Source organism: Thunnus thynnus, unplaced genomic scaffold (assembly GCF_963924715.1).
Source record: "Thunnus thynnus unplaced genomic scaffold, fThuThy2.1 SCAFFOLD_40, whole genome shotgun sequence".
Lineage (NCBI taxonomy): Eukaryota > Metazoa > Chordata > Actinopteri > Scombriformes > Scombridae > Thunnus > Thunnus thynnus.
In genome coordinates, this window is record NW_027095916.1 from 104366 (window position 1) to 118711 (window position 14346).

Below are 14346 nucleotides of genomic sequence, written 5' to 3' on the forward strand. Positions count from 1 at the left end.
TGTTGCCCATAGATAATACTATATAAGTGAAATAGTAATGCAGCAATATATCCACCAGGGGGCAACTAACATGGATATACATTTTCATGAATACTGGTCATTGCATGTAGGAGATAACTATCACTTCCTGTGTCCCCTATGTGGTGCTAGAGAACACCATGTTGCTGTACATCGTGTACACCACAGCATGTAAATTTCATGTAAATCAGATGATGTTTCTCATATAAGGCTGACCTCCTGTTGCCAGTAGGTGACGCTATGACTATGATTCAATATTTACATGTAGATGTGTTCAGGCCTGGACTCTTATCAAACATGAGAAATTTGGGGCAGATATGACGATAATGTAAAGTCAAGTTACAACAACTTCCTGTTTTATGGTGAATCATGCAAACTGACCGACATGCCACGTCAAGTGCGTTCCATGAAAACTCAAAAGCTTGGCAGAGTTGAAGAGTTGTTTTTGAAAAAAAACAATAATTCCTTGCATTGCAATGGGGCCTTCACACTACTTGGTGATCAGGCCTTAATAAATAATGATGTGATGGAAAAGCAAAGCTCTGAAAGACTGTCCATCAGTCAGGTGAATCATCCTGAACTTCTGTGAATCCAAAAAAGTTCAAAGAATACTAACAAATGTGTCCTCGTTGAATCAAGAATAAAAAAGTCCTCAGCCAGTGTAGTGTAAATACAGACACTGAAGACAGTCATAAGTTTCTCACTGCAAGGTGAAGTCAGTGACTTTCAATATGCTGTTTCTCACTCTTTCACCTTCCTGTTTTTCTAACCACAACCAGTGTGACCTTTAAATCAACTAAGATATGTATCTTTTCTTTATGTACTTTGAGAATATAACTTGTCATCCATATCATTTTCAAACATATTGGAAAGATGTGTTTGATACTCTTCTTCCTCTTGCATTTTAAGATGCATTTATTCATCATCTTGCTATAATTATTTATGGGCCTTCTAGTTACATGTTTTTATAAAATATTACAAACAAGAAAAATGCGTAAGATTTGGAGACTAACTGAGGATAATATCTGTAGATTTTGTGGTGATGAGGAGGATATCATGCATGTGGCAAATCTGAACAAACTTTTACCTTTATCCTCTCTCAATATTATTTTGGGTTATCAAGATGATAAAAATACGTTATTGATATCATTGTGTTGCTCGGCAAACTTTATATATTTGATTCTCCAAAAACGTTGGTTTTGAGTTCCTTCATATTATTTTTAAAACATTACTATTTGCAGGAAAAGATAATTATCAAAGGAAGAGCAAAAAGCTCAAACATAAATAAATGGGAGATCTTGACAAAATCAAAAAATTGGGATACAGAGCTATGATTATTCTCTGATATCATAAATTAATTCTATCTGACTTTTTAATTTAGTTTCTTCTATAGAATGATGTCTTTAATTTAAATTGCTGTAGTACTTGACATGTATGTACATATATGTATATATGTGTGTATATATGTATATGTATGGTAGGTCTGTTGTTTCTGTTCTTGTTTGTGATGTAAGTTATGCTATTTTTTTGTGTGTGTGTCTGAGCATTGTGTATGTGTTTTATGTCTGTGTAAAATAAAACAAGAAAAAAAACAAATGCAATAAAATATTGAATTAAGGTAAATGCTATAGTTTTATTTACGTACTGTTTGTAAGCAAAATAGTACTTCTTCCACCACTTTTAAAGTATGAAATTACATTCAATAAGTATTTCCTACTCTTCTCTTTAAGTTTCACTTTTGAAAGTATGTGATTTTGAAGTGACAGACAGCGACCTTGGCAGGCAGCTGTATTTCATCAAGTAACCTCAACAATAGATCCTTATGTGTTTCTGGCCGTCTTGCTGGTGACATATGTGAATGTTTATGCTCCAGCAAAAGCAAGGAGACCGCATGGGGCACTCTAAGAGTCAGTGGTCTAAACAAAACTAATGCAGCTGAAGTCTGTACTGCCATAGCCGCCGCCACTACCGCCTGCAAACATCCGGGCAGAGCTCTGCTTACTGGGTCAAATCTGGAGGAATAGAAAGCAACAGGTCTTAATTTATCCCCATACTCCTGTAACAGAACAGATGTCATAAATCCATTTTTGCTCTTTTTACTGCTCCTCTGTCAACATACACACTCTGTCCTGCAATTATCACAAAGTGGGCCGCAAATGGGTAGTGGCTGCTCCCACTGTTACCCAATGCAGCGCCTTTCTGTACAGACCATGTATCCGGTGGAAAAACACCCCCCCCCCCCCCCTGTTTGTAAGCAAAATAGTACTTCTGGCTGACCTGTGGATGTTATCATTCCTCGATTCCTCCACTGCTGCGCAAAGGTAAACAAAGTGGAGAAAGCGTACTGACTATCTGTCCAGATTGTGACCTTCTTATCTTTTTCTAACCGGCACGCTGCTGACAGTGCAACCAATTCTGCTGCCTGAGCAGAGAAATTAGAAGGCAAAGCTCCAGACTCTAATACTTCATGCAGTGTAACTACAGCATAACCAACTTTGTTACTCCCATCTACATGTTTACTTGCTGAACCATCTACAAACATCACAATGTCTGCATCAGGTAAAGGTGTGTCAATCAAATCAGCGCGAGGTAGGGTAAATTCATCTGTAATCGCCACACAATAGTGGGGAAGCCCTTCCGCAGGCGTTGGGAGAACTGTAGCTGAATTTAAAGCAGTACATCTCTCCATGGTCAAGTTTGGCTGGCCTAACAATGTGGCCATGCAAGACAGATGTCTGGCTGGTGACATATGTGAATGTTTATGCTCCAGCAAAAGCAAGGAGACCACATGGGGCACTCTAAGAGTCAGTGGTCTAAGCAAAACTAATGCAGCTGAAGTCTGTACTGCCATAGCCGCCGCCACTACCGCCTGCAAACATCCGGGCAGAGCTCTGCTTACTGGGTCAAATCTGGAGGAATAGAAAGCAACAGGTCTTAATTTATCCCCATACTCCTGTAACAGAACAGATGTCATAAATCCATTTTTGCAATCCGCTGTCTGTATGTAATCCTTTTTCATGTTAGGTAGAGCTAGCACAGATGAGGAAGCTATCAACTGTTTTAACTTTGTGAAAGCGTGTTTGCCCTCCTCAGTCCACACCACCTTATCTGAAGCAGCCATTGCCTTTCTATAAATCATATTTTGTGGTGGTTGTGCAATTTCGGCATAATTAGCAATCCACAATCTGCAAAAGTTGCAAGTACCGAGAAAAGACATCATCTCTCGTTTTGTTGTAGGCTGTGGTAACTGCAGAATAGTTGTTTTTCTCTGTTCATCCAGCACGCGGCCTTCAGGAGTTAGTGTGTAACCCAAATATTTCACCTCCTGTCTCCACAGCTGGAGTTTAGACTTAGAGACTTTAACACCAGCTGCAGCCAGATATTTCAACAAGGCCAAAGTCATGTTTTTACATTTTTTTTTAACAGTTTGCTGCGAACTGGAGGCCACAAGAATATCATCAACATAAGTCAAGACCTGAGACTCATCTTCAGGAGGTTTGAAAAGATCAATGCACTTTTTAATTTCTTGTGAAAAAAATAGTAGGGCTATCTTGAAACCCTTGAGGAAGCCTTGTATATGTCAATCGTCTGTGTTTGAAAGTAAACGCAAACCAAAACTGTGACTCAGGGCTCAAAGGAATGGTAAAAAATGCATTTGCCAAATCAATCACTGAGTACCAGACATTAGTGGTTTTTATGTTGTTCAAAAGAGTGTAGGGATCTGGTACGTTTGGAGCTCGCGGAACTACAGCTCGGTTCACAGCTTGTAAATCATTTAATAACCGCCACCCAGAGGTAGGTTTCTTTACAGGCAGAATTGGTGTGTTGCAGGGTGAGTCAGGACAATAAACCAAAACCCCTTGTTTTATCAAACAATCTATCACCTCTGAAATACCTTCCTCAGCTTCCGGTTTCAAAGGATATTGTTTGACAGACGGTCTATAAGAGCTTTTAGATTTAATGGTAACAGGTGTGGCAGTGCGTAACAATCCAATATCACCACCTTTCCCTGTACTCCACAGTTCAGAAGGCAACTCTTCTAACTCTTTTTCCTGCTCCTCTGTCAACATACACACTCTGTCCTGCAATTATCACAAAGTGGGCCGCAAATGGGTAGTGGCTGCTCCCACTGTTACCCAATTCAGCGCCTTTCTGTACAGACCATGTATCCGGTGGAAAAACACTCCACACCCCCCCCCCCCCCCCCACACACACACACACACACACACACACACACTGTTTGTAAGCAAAGTAGTACTTCTGGCCGACCTGTGGATGTTATCATTCCTCGATCCCCCCCCCCACAAGCAGAGTCACAAAAGGTTTGTCATCCCACTTGGCTAACTACTTCAACAGACTCAAGATTTAGCACTTCTTCTTGTGATGGAAAATCTGATCCCTCCCCTTCCTCAGAATCATAGTCAGCATCTTTAATTTATGTTTTGTGTGTGTATGTGATTGCATGAACTGATTCTGTAGGGGAAGCTAGTCAGAAGTCCTGCTCTCTGTCCTTCTCTCTATCATCACATCCTCCTTTTTCTATCCTGCCGCCTCCACGGCGCCCACGTCCTCCTCTGCCCCGGCCACTGCCTTGACCTCCGTTCCACCCATTGTCCGCAACTGGAATTCTCTGGCGATGTGGCCCCTTTTCCCACAGCTATAAACAATTTCCTTCCTGCGGGACTCAGAGGAGAAAAAGCAACCATCATCGCTATCACTGTCATTATAAAACACCTCTACTTTTTTGTTTTTCTTGAGTCTATTTTCCAGAACTGTTTCAGCGTGTTTAGCATGTGCAAGAATAACCCTTCTCTCCTCACCTTCCCATCCAACCAGATGCTCTTTGATCCAATTTGCAATCTCCGGTTTCAAACCCCTCAGAAAACAGGATGTTAACTGCGACTCATATCGTGCATTGAGTTGAATTCTTTGTGATACAGGGCTATTCAGGCACAATCTGTTTATGCCATCTGTAATTCCACTTATCTGTTCCGAAGCTGCGGCTCCTTTCTGGTACGGCGGCGGAGAAGGCTGTGTGGTCGGAGGCATCTCACTAAATAAGAAAAAGAAAAAAAAAGAAAATCCATCCCTTCTAATATTCAAAATGATTTTTGTCCAAGCTTTAGACAAAAGATGAGAAAATGAAAGTGTAGCGCCCTCTAGACGGCTGGTCTATTTTTATGAGGTACGCTTCCCAAGTTCTTTATGTTTTAGAAATCTCTTTCTTTAAGATTAACTAATACTGAATGACAAGTACACTGTAATATAATATTGGTGAACTAAGTTCTATTTATTCTATAATGTAAGACACTTTTATTTACTCACTGAATGTTTTAATACTAATTTTTAATGTTTTTAATCAAACTGTAGATAAATGAAATAAGAATTAAAGTATCCTTTAAGTTTATACCTTTCTCCTAAACACTTGCCAATTGAAATAAAAGTACTCTCAATATGTCGGTAAACATCAACAGTACTATTTCTCAGACACTTATACAAATGACAAGAAAAAAGTAAGTTTTAAAGATTTACTGTTGTAAATGTAAACACAAATATTCTTTTAATAATGAAAATAAAACACAAAATTAACACTCAAGTTCAAAAGACTTTTCAGTACCTTTTAAATGATCAATTTCTTAATATTCAAATACCCCTTTTGAGTGCACTCATTATAAAACCACCAAATAATGAAACACACCTAAAGCCGGCAGTTATAACTAACTGAAAAGGATATGGGTACCCAGTGTTAATGATGCAGGCCTGAAGCGATGCTTGTGTGCGTTGTAGCCAGAAACAAAATGGCTGCTTCACGCTAAAGCGCTGAAATAAAACAGATGGCAACTCACTGCCGTAATGGCGTACTCCTCGTCCCCTGTGCGATACCAGCGGGTTGCTGATACATGGGATGAGGTAGACGATTCCTCCTGTCAGGACCAGCGTGTTGCGGCCACGTCGGCTGCAGATGACTTCTCCCACTCTCCCGGTAGAACTCACCGCAGATCACACTGAACAGGTCCGGCACACCGCAGGCTAACTTCACCAGTTGAGTAGCTGGTTTAGCTGCACGCAGATGAAGTCCGTAGCTAAGCTAATGTGAGCTACATTAGCTGTTAGCTGTGCTCCTCGTTGAACACTCTTTGCCAAAGTACTCCTTTAAACTCGAACACGGTGCTGCACTGAATAACAGTCCTTTGAGACTCACTGTCCGTTTATCTCTACCTATTATTCATAAACAGTGTCCGTACTCTGCATATTTTTTTACTGTAACATATTAAACGCCAGGCAGTTCTCCCTTCTCTGCTCCGTATCGCGCGCTCTCTCTTGCATGTCAAGTTTCTCGCTCACACAACAAAATACACACACTTCCTGTTTAGCCAGATCTTAACCAATTAATTACCAGAATTACACTTTTCTCAATCGGTACTTCCTCTTTAACCCTGAGACTTTTCAAAATAACATGAAATATCTTAAAGTGCATATTTGAATCTTTTTAAACTTTTTAAACTTATTTATTAAACTATTTTTAAACAAACTTTATCAACCTTCATGAAATATTATTCTTAATACTTTTAATCACATTTTATCAAACATGAACATATTTAAACTATTTATTGTCCCTTTTTTAACAGGGTTACACCCTCCCCCCTTTAAACGTCTGATGTCCTCATCAGATTACAAAACTTAACTTAAGTTTCTACTCAAAGTATTAAGGGTGAGATTATGAGACCCAGCTTAGTGCTTACCAATTTTTATAGTAACCCCTCTATGTAAAATGGTAATGGGTTGATCTTTGGCCTTTCCTGGCTCATCATAGGTAAGTCTTACAACTGGTTTCAATGATCTTTTTGGCCTACTTGGCTTTGGTGTCACATGTACATTAGAACAGCTCGAGGGTAGTTGCTCATCTTCACTGGAGAGTGGTCCTGACTCAGAGTCGGTTGCTTGAGGGACATCTGGAACATGCTCTACAGGAGAGTGGTCTCTCTCTGAGTGACTCTCTTCTGAAGGACTGAGGACTTCCAACTGCTCTGATCCTTCAGCACTATGTCTTTCTCTCCTTCGCAAGAGATTTCCCATTAACTCCCTATAGGGTTTGGTCGGCCATTCACACTCCAGATCAGAAGAATCACTCAAGGTATGGCTTTCTCTTTGTACAGTGTGATCTGTGGAGTTTCTTTTGTGTCGGTTGGGGACACGACTTCGAGTCACAGGTCTCTTTGGAACATTCTCCATTTCCTCCTGCACTGGTATCCTCACTCGATCTCCTATGGGAAGGAGATTATCTCTGTGCAATGTTTTGACCTTCCCTTTGACGTTTAGTGGCTTTACTCTGTAAACAGGCAAGTTTGGCAACTTATCCACTACAACATAAGGGACATTGTACCAGCGATTTTCCAGTTTGTGTTTTCCCTTCAATCCAAGGTTTTTCAGCAATACTCTGTCGCCAGGTTCTAGTTTGTGGAACCTAAGTCTCTTGTCGTATGCCTTTTTATTTTGCTGGTGTCTCTTGTTAGAGACCTCTGTGGCCAGGTTATAGGCTGTCTGCAAATCCTCTTTCAGTTTGGCAACATATGCAGAATGTGGTTGGTCAACTTTGCCATCTGGGCATGTCCCAAAGCATACATCCAGCGGGAGTCGAGCCTCTCGGCCGAACATCAGCATATACGGGGAGTATCCCGTGGCGTCACACTTGGTGCTATTGTATGCATGCACCAGGTGCACTACATGCTGACTCCATTGCCGCTTCTTTTCTTGGTTGAGTGTGGCCAACATGGATAACAGAGTTCTGTTGAAGCGTTCAGGTTGGGGATCACCCTGGGGGTGGTAAGGGGTGGTCCTTGACTTCTGTATGCCCAGTATCTTTAACAACTCTTTAATGAGTCGAGACTCAAAGTCTCTGCCTTGATCAGAGTGAATACGAGATGGCAAGCCATAATGTACAAAGTACTTTTCCACTAAGACTTTTGCCACTGTGAGAGCTTTTTGATTGAGAGTGGGGAAAGCTTGGGCGTATCTCGTAAAATGGTCAGTTATGACAAGCACATTACTCACTCCTCTTGAGTCAGGTTCCATAGACAGGAAGTCAATACAGACGAGGTCCATAGGTCCAGAGCTCACTATCTGATGTAACGGTGCAGCTCTTTGACATGGAGTCTTCCTGAGCACACACTCTCCGCAGTTTTTCACATATTGCTCTACATCGACTGACATCTTTGGCCAGAAGAATCGGCTCCTGATCATGTCAGTGACTCTGTCCACTCCTAAATGACCAAGGTCATCGTGCATGGTTTTGAGTACTACTGCTTTGAACTTGGCAGGTAGCACTAGCTGCTGTGTCTTTTTCCCTGTGTGGCATGTGCTCACCCGATGTAGTAACCCGTCAGTCATGACTAGCTTACCCATCTCTCTTTTCATAGGGAGTAACTCTGGGTTGTCTTTCCACTTGCCACACTTTAAAGCTTGTATGGTGGGTGCTATCAAGCCGTCTTGGGCTTGGGCTGCCATTAAGTCCTGCCTGGACATTTGTTCCAGTGAGTTAAGCTGAAGACGTGTGGGGAAAGCATACACGTCAGGAATGCAGTCAGGTGGAGCTCCAAGCTGTTCAGCATACTTGGGGGAGTCTGCCGATGGGCCAAGAACACCGACTTGCTGGCATATTGACTTGACTCCAGCCTGCGAGATGCTCTGCCATTCCGTCTCCTCATCTCTTGCCTCTATGCGTGACAACAGATCAGCATCAATGTTATTTCTACCTGGTCTGTAGATAATGTTAAAATCGTACACTGACAAGTCCGACAGCCACCGATGTCCTGTGGCGTTGAGCTTTGCTGATGTCAGGACGTAAGTTAGAGGGTTGTTGTCTGTACGCACAGTAAAGTGGGCTCCGTAGAGATAGTCGTGAAATTTCTCCACAACTGCCCATTTCAGCGACAGAAACTCTAACTGATGGATGGCGTAGTTTTTTTCTGACGAGCTCAGTTTTCTGCTTGCGAACGCCACTGGTCGCAAGCCTTTTGGGTATGCCTGATAAAGCACAGCTCCCAGTCCCGTAAGGCTAGCATCGACATGCAGTGTGTAAGGCTTATCAGGATCTGCAAAGGCGAGCACAGGGGCGTTTGTCAAACACTGTTTGATTTTTTCAAAGGCTTCAGTGCATGACTCGTCCCACCTGTCTCCAAACAGCTCCTTCTCATCCAAATAAACATCTCTCTTCCCTTTTACTGGCTTTTTGCTACGCTGAGGGGGGCCATAACCTTTAGTGAGGTCAGTCAAAGGGCGGACGATGGAGGAGTAGTTGTGGATAAATCGTCTATCATAACCACAAAAACCCAAAAAGGATCGTAGGGTCTTGAGATTGTAAGGTTGGGGCCAAGTGGTCACAGCTTCGATTTTTGCAGGGTCAGCAGCAACACCCTCAGCAGTCACAATATGACCCACATACTTGACCTTTGTTTGGCAAAACTGACATTTGTCAAGTGAAATCTTGAGCCCTACTTCTCTGAGTCTGTCCAGCACCTTTAAGAGTCTCTCTTCATGTTCTGCCAGGGTCTTTCCGAATATGATCAGATCATCCAGATAGACTATTACTTGGAGCATGTTCATGTCTCCAACTGCTTTCTCCATGAGGCGCTGGAAGGTTGCAGGAGCTCCGGTTATGCCTTGAGGCATCCTCTCAAATTGGTAGAACCCGAGAGGGCAGATAAAGGCAGTCTTTTCTTTGTCCTCTTCTTTCATGGCTATTTGATAGTAACCACTTCTTAAGTCGATCACTGAGAACCATTTACTACCCGACAGGCAGTCAAGAGCCTCATCGATGCGTGGGGTAGTGTATTGATCTGGTACAGTGCGGCTGTTTAGTGTGCGGTAGTCAATGCACATCCTTACATCCCCATTCTTTTTCCTCACAACCACTATGGGCGATGCATATGGACTTCTGGACTCTTTAATGATGCCTGCAGCTAGTAGCTTTTGAATATGACGCCTCACGTCGTCAATATCCGCAGGGGCGATGCGTCTGGAGCGTTCACGAAAGGGTCGTGAATCAGATAAGCGGATCGTGTGCTCCACTTTTTTGGCGAGTCCCACATCGAGTTCATGAAGAGAGAATACATCTGCTCTTTCAGACAGTTTTTGTCTGAGCCTTGCTTTCCATGTTTCGGGGACAGGTGACTCACCAAAGTCGATCATTCTGACATCAAAAGCATCCTCAGTCTCTGGCTTTTGTTTTGGCACTGTGGTAACCACATCAGCTACACACAGGTGACCCAGGACAGCACCGGCAGGAATGGTCACTTCTTTCTGCGACTCATTATGGACCACAACTGTCAGCCGGTTAATGTCCACAGCATTACTGGGTATTGCCATAGGTTGGAGCATGACACCTGATGGGAGAGTAGCTGTACTGGAGGCCTCTACTATCAAGATGTCATCTGGCAGGGACTTTCCAAGCACCACTTTGCAGACTACTTTAATGCTGCCACCTGCAGGTAGGACAAGTGAGCTTCGACCCTCCAACTTTACACAACCTATTTCGTCATCCTCTTCATTTGACAAGTCAATGGCTTTTTCTTTCACTGTTTCTGGGAAAGTGTTCTGTATGCCAAAGGCGTGGGCTACAGTGCCTTCAACTCTATCGTCACGCAGCTGGGCTAGCCGCTTGGATAGGTTAGCCTTGGTATTTGTCCCGAGGATCACAGGTGTCTGATCAGGACCAGGTGGATCGGGGCAAATGAGAGCCAGGGCTGACAGGGCTGTTGGGGTACCCGCTACCCTTTTGGGAAACTCTAGGTCCACTGCCACGTAGCCAAGATAAGGGTAATCAGAGTCACTTAAACCCCAAATGTTAAGGTCACTTACTGGGCGAATAGGAGTATCAGCAAGATGTCTCCTGTACCAGGATTCAAAGATGATGCTAACTCTTGAGCCACTGTCGAGTAATGCATCACACAAATGTCCATTAACTTTCAGAGGCTCCAAAGATGGTGGCCCTATTAGACCCTCTGGTATGCCTGTTGGGGCAAGCTGGTCTACTACACTCCTCCTCACAGTGCAGTCAGTTTTGGGTGAGGGGACATCAGTAGTAGGTTGAGTGCTATGGGTCTTAGCCTTTTTGAGAGCTTGAATGAGTCTTTGGATCACTTTGCTTTGGTTCTCAGGGTTTTTGCACTTCCCTGCCATGTGTCCATTTTCGCCACAGCGATAGCAGAAACGCTCTTCTGTCTCAGCCCCTTGTCTGTTTTGAGTGTTTACAGTCATCACTGTGGGAGAAGGTGTAGACGATTGAGGTAATCTGGAGTTCACCTTTTGTTGTAATTGTTTCAGTTGTTTCCTCAGAGCTATCACTTCTGGATCAGCATTAGTCTCTGGGACATTTCTCACTTTAGTTTGAAAGTTCTCATTTTGTGTCTCTTTGTCCCGTGTAGAGAGCGCAGCAAACATTGATTTCACTTCTTTAATTTCAGCTCTCAAACTCTGTATCTCTGAGTGTTTGTTTTCTTCTTGAAGCTTGGTGTGAACTGTATACACTGAATGGTTCAGCTTTGCTCGAGAAGATTCATATTCTTCTTCTGAACGAATTTCTTTCAGGAGCTCAAGGAAAGTTGGGGGATTAGCTCTTCTCTCCCTCAGTCGCAGTTGGATTAACATCAGATCAGCATTAACTGCACCCCTCAGAAGCTGCTCAGGCCGTGCACCATCCATGGCTAGGGGAGTGAGACCACCTCTTTGTACCACTTTGGACAGGCAACGTTCTAATCTCCTGAGGAAATCAGATAGCTTCTCACCAGGTTGCTGCTGCTGCATTCTGAATGTGAAATACAAATCGTCTCCAGACTCTGCTAATCCAAAGGCGTTTTCCAGAGCCTCCAGGCACTTGTCAGGGGCAATGTCAGGATTGGAGAGACGCACTGCTTTTATCACTTCCAGAGCTGGCCCCTTTAAACTCTCCATTATCTTTCTCCTCTTGTCTTTAGCAGAACCCTCACTCTCTTCAACCATCAGGTAAGCTTGCTCTAACCAGTGGTCGAATTGTTCCTCTCCTGCTGGTGTAGGCACAATACCGGAAAAGATCCGCAGGCGGCGGTATCCTCCACTTTCTGCTGAGGGCTTGACAGTCTTATCAAACAGATCGCCCACAGCACGAAGGATGGCTTCTGTAGAGGGAGGTATGTGCGGGGTCAGCAAGGCCTGCACATCCTCTGTGGACTTTCCTTCTGCTTGTAGAAGAGCATGCAGTTTACGGTTAAACTCCAACTCAGGGTCTGAGCTCTGAGCCACAGTGAATATTTTCCATGCAGTTTGTCCATCTGAGCTCAAAACTTCACTTGGGACGTCTGCATCAGTCAATTTCTCTTTGCACTCGCAAAGCACCAGCACTTCATTTGTAGTTTCGTTTAACATTCTTCCTCTCACTTGTACCCGTCCCAAGCACTTTACAGTTTGCAAAGTCTCTACTATGTGTGCTGTTTCTGTCTTCTCAGGAACGATGGTCAGCAAGGCATGGCTCTCATCCAGGTTTTCACCTCGACACCAGTTCTTCAGCTGGTTCCTGTACATTGTGACACTTTAGCTGCTGTTAGTTAAATATCACCATATATTGTTTTGTTTGTCTTTCTTAGTTTTTTTTTTTTTTCACAGTTGAATAGTTCACACACTAGGAAATTTACAGTCACAAATCACCAATTTCAGCATTAATTAACCCACAATCCCAGCGGTGCCTCCATTTTATGTAGCGCCCTCTAGACGGCTGGTCTATTTTTATGAGGTACGCTTCCCAAGTTCTTTATGTTTTAGAAATCTCTTTCTTTAAGATTAACTAATACTGAATGACAAGTACACTGTAATATAATATTGGTGAACTAAGTTCTATTTATTCTATAATGTAAGACACTTTTATTTACTCACTGAATGTTTTAATACTAATTTTTAATGTTTTTAATCAAACTGTAGATAAATGAAATAAGAATTAAAGTATCCTTTAAGTTTATACCTTTCTCCTAAACACTTGCCAATTGAAATAAAAGTACTCTCAATATGTCGGTAAACATCAACAGTACTATTTCTCAGACACTTATACAAATGACAAGAAAAAAGTAAGTTTTAAAGATTTACTGTTGTAAATGTAAACACAAATATTCTTTTAATAATGAAAATAAAACACAAAATTAACACTCAAGTTCAAAAGACTTTTCAGTACCTTTTAAATGATCAATTTCTTAATATTCAAATACCCCTTTTGAGTGCACTCATTATAAAACCACCAAATAATGAAACACACCTAAAGCCGGCAGTTATAACTAACTGAAAAGGATATGGGTACCCAGTGTTAATGATGCAGGCCTGAAGCGATGCTTGTGTGCGTTGTAGCCAGAAACAAAATGGCTGCTTCACGCTAAAGCGCTGAAATAAAACAGATGGCAACTCACTGCCGTAATGGCGTACTCCTCGTCCCCTGTGCGATACCAGCGGGTTGCTGATACATGGGATGAGGTAGACGATTCCTCCTGTCAGGACCAGCGTGTTGCGGCCACGTCGGCTGCAGATGACTTCTCCCACTCTCCCGGTAGAACTCACCGCAGATCACACTGAACAGGTCCGGCACACCGCAGGCTAACTTCACCAGTTGAGTAGCTGGTTTAGCTGCACGCAGATGAAGTCCGTAGCTAAGCTAATGTGAGCTACATTAGCTGTTAGCTGTGCTCCTCGTTGAACACTCTTTGCCAAAGTACTCCTTTAAACTCGAACACGGTGCTGCACTGAATAACAGTCCTTTGAGACTCACTGTCCGTTTATCTCTACCTATTATTCATAAACAGTGTCCGTACTCTGCATATTTTTTTACTGTAACATATTAAACGCCAGGCAGTTCTCCCTTCTCTGCTCCGTATCGCGCGCTCTCTCTTGCATGTCAAGTTTCTCGCTCACACAACAAAATACACACACTTCCTGTTTAGCCAGATCTTAACCAATTAATTACCAGAATTACACTTTTCTCAATCGGTACTTCCTCTTTAACCCTGAGACTTTTCAAAATAACATGAAATATCTTAAAGTGCATATTTGAATCTTTTTAAACTTTTTAAACTTATTTATTAAACTATTTTTAAACAAACTTTATCAACCTTCATGAAATATTATTCTTAATACTTTTAATCACATTTTATCAAACATGAACATATTTAAACTATTTATTGTCCCTTTTTTAACAGGGTTACAAAAGTAAAACTGGGATGGGAGATAACATGTCTTCACTACTTTGTTATCTCACTACTTTGTTATTGAATTATTGACCATGCATACAAATAAAAAGGAAGAAAAGCCAGAATAAAT

General features: G+C 42.3%; 2 protein-coding genes across 2 annotated transcripts in view; one reads left to right on the forward strand and one right to left on the reverse strand.

Moving 5' to 3' along the window:
* Positions 1-14346, forward strand: part of LOC137178782 (NACHT, LRR and PYD domains-containing protein 1b allele 2-like) — a 123983-nt gene that overhangs the window by 82221 nt on the left and 27416 nt on the right. The gene's annotated exons all lie outside the window — the stretch shown is intronic.
* The window catches only part of LOC137178785 (NACHT, LRR and PYD domains-containing protein 1 homolog), a 109546-nt gene that overhangs the window by 49562 nt on the left and 45638 nt on the right, over positions 1-14346 (reverse strand). The gene's annotated exons all lie outside the window — the stretch shown is intronic.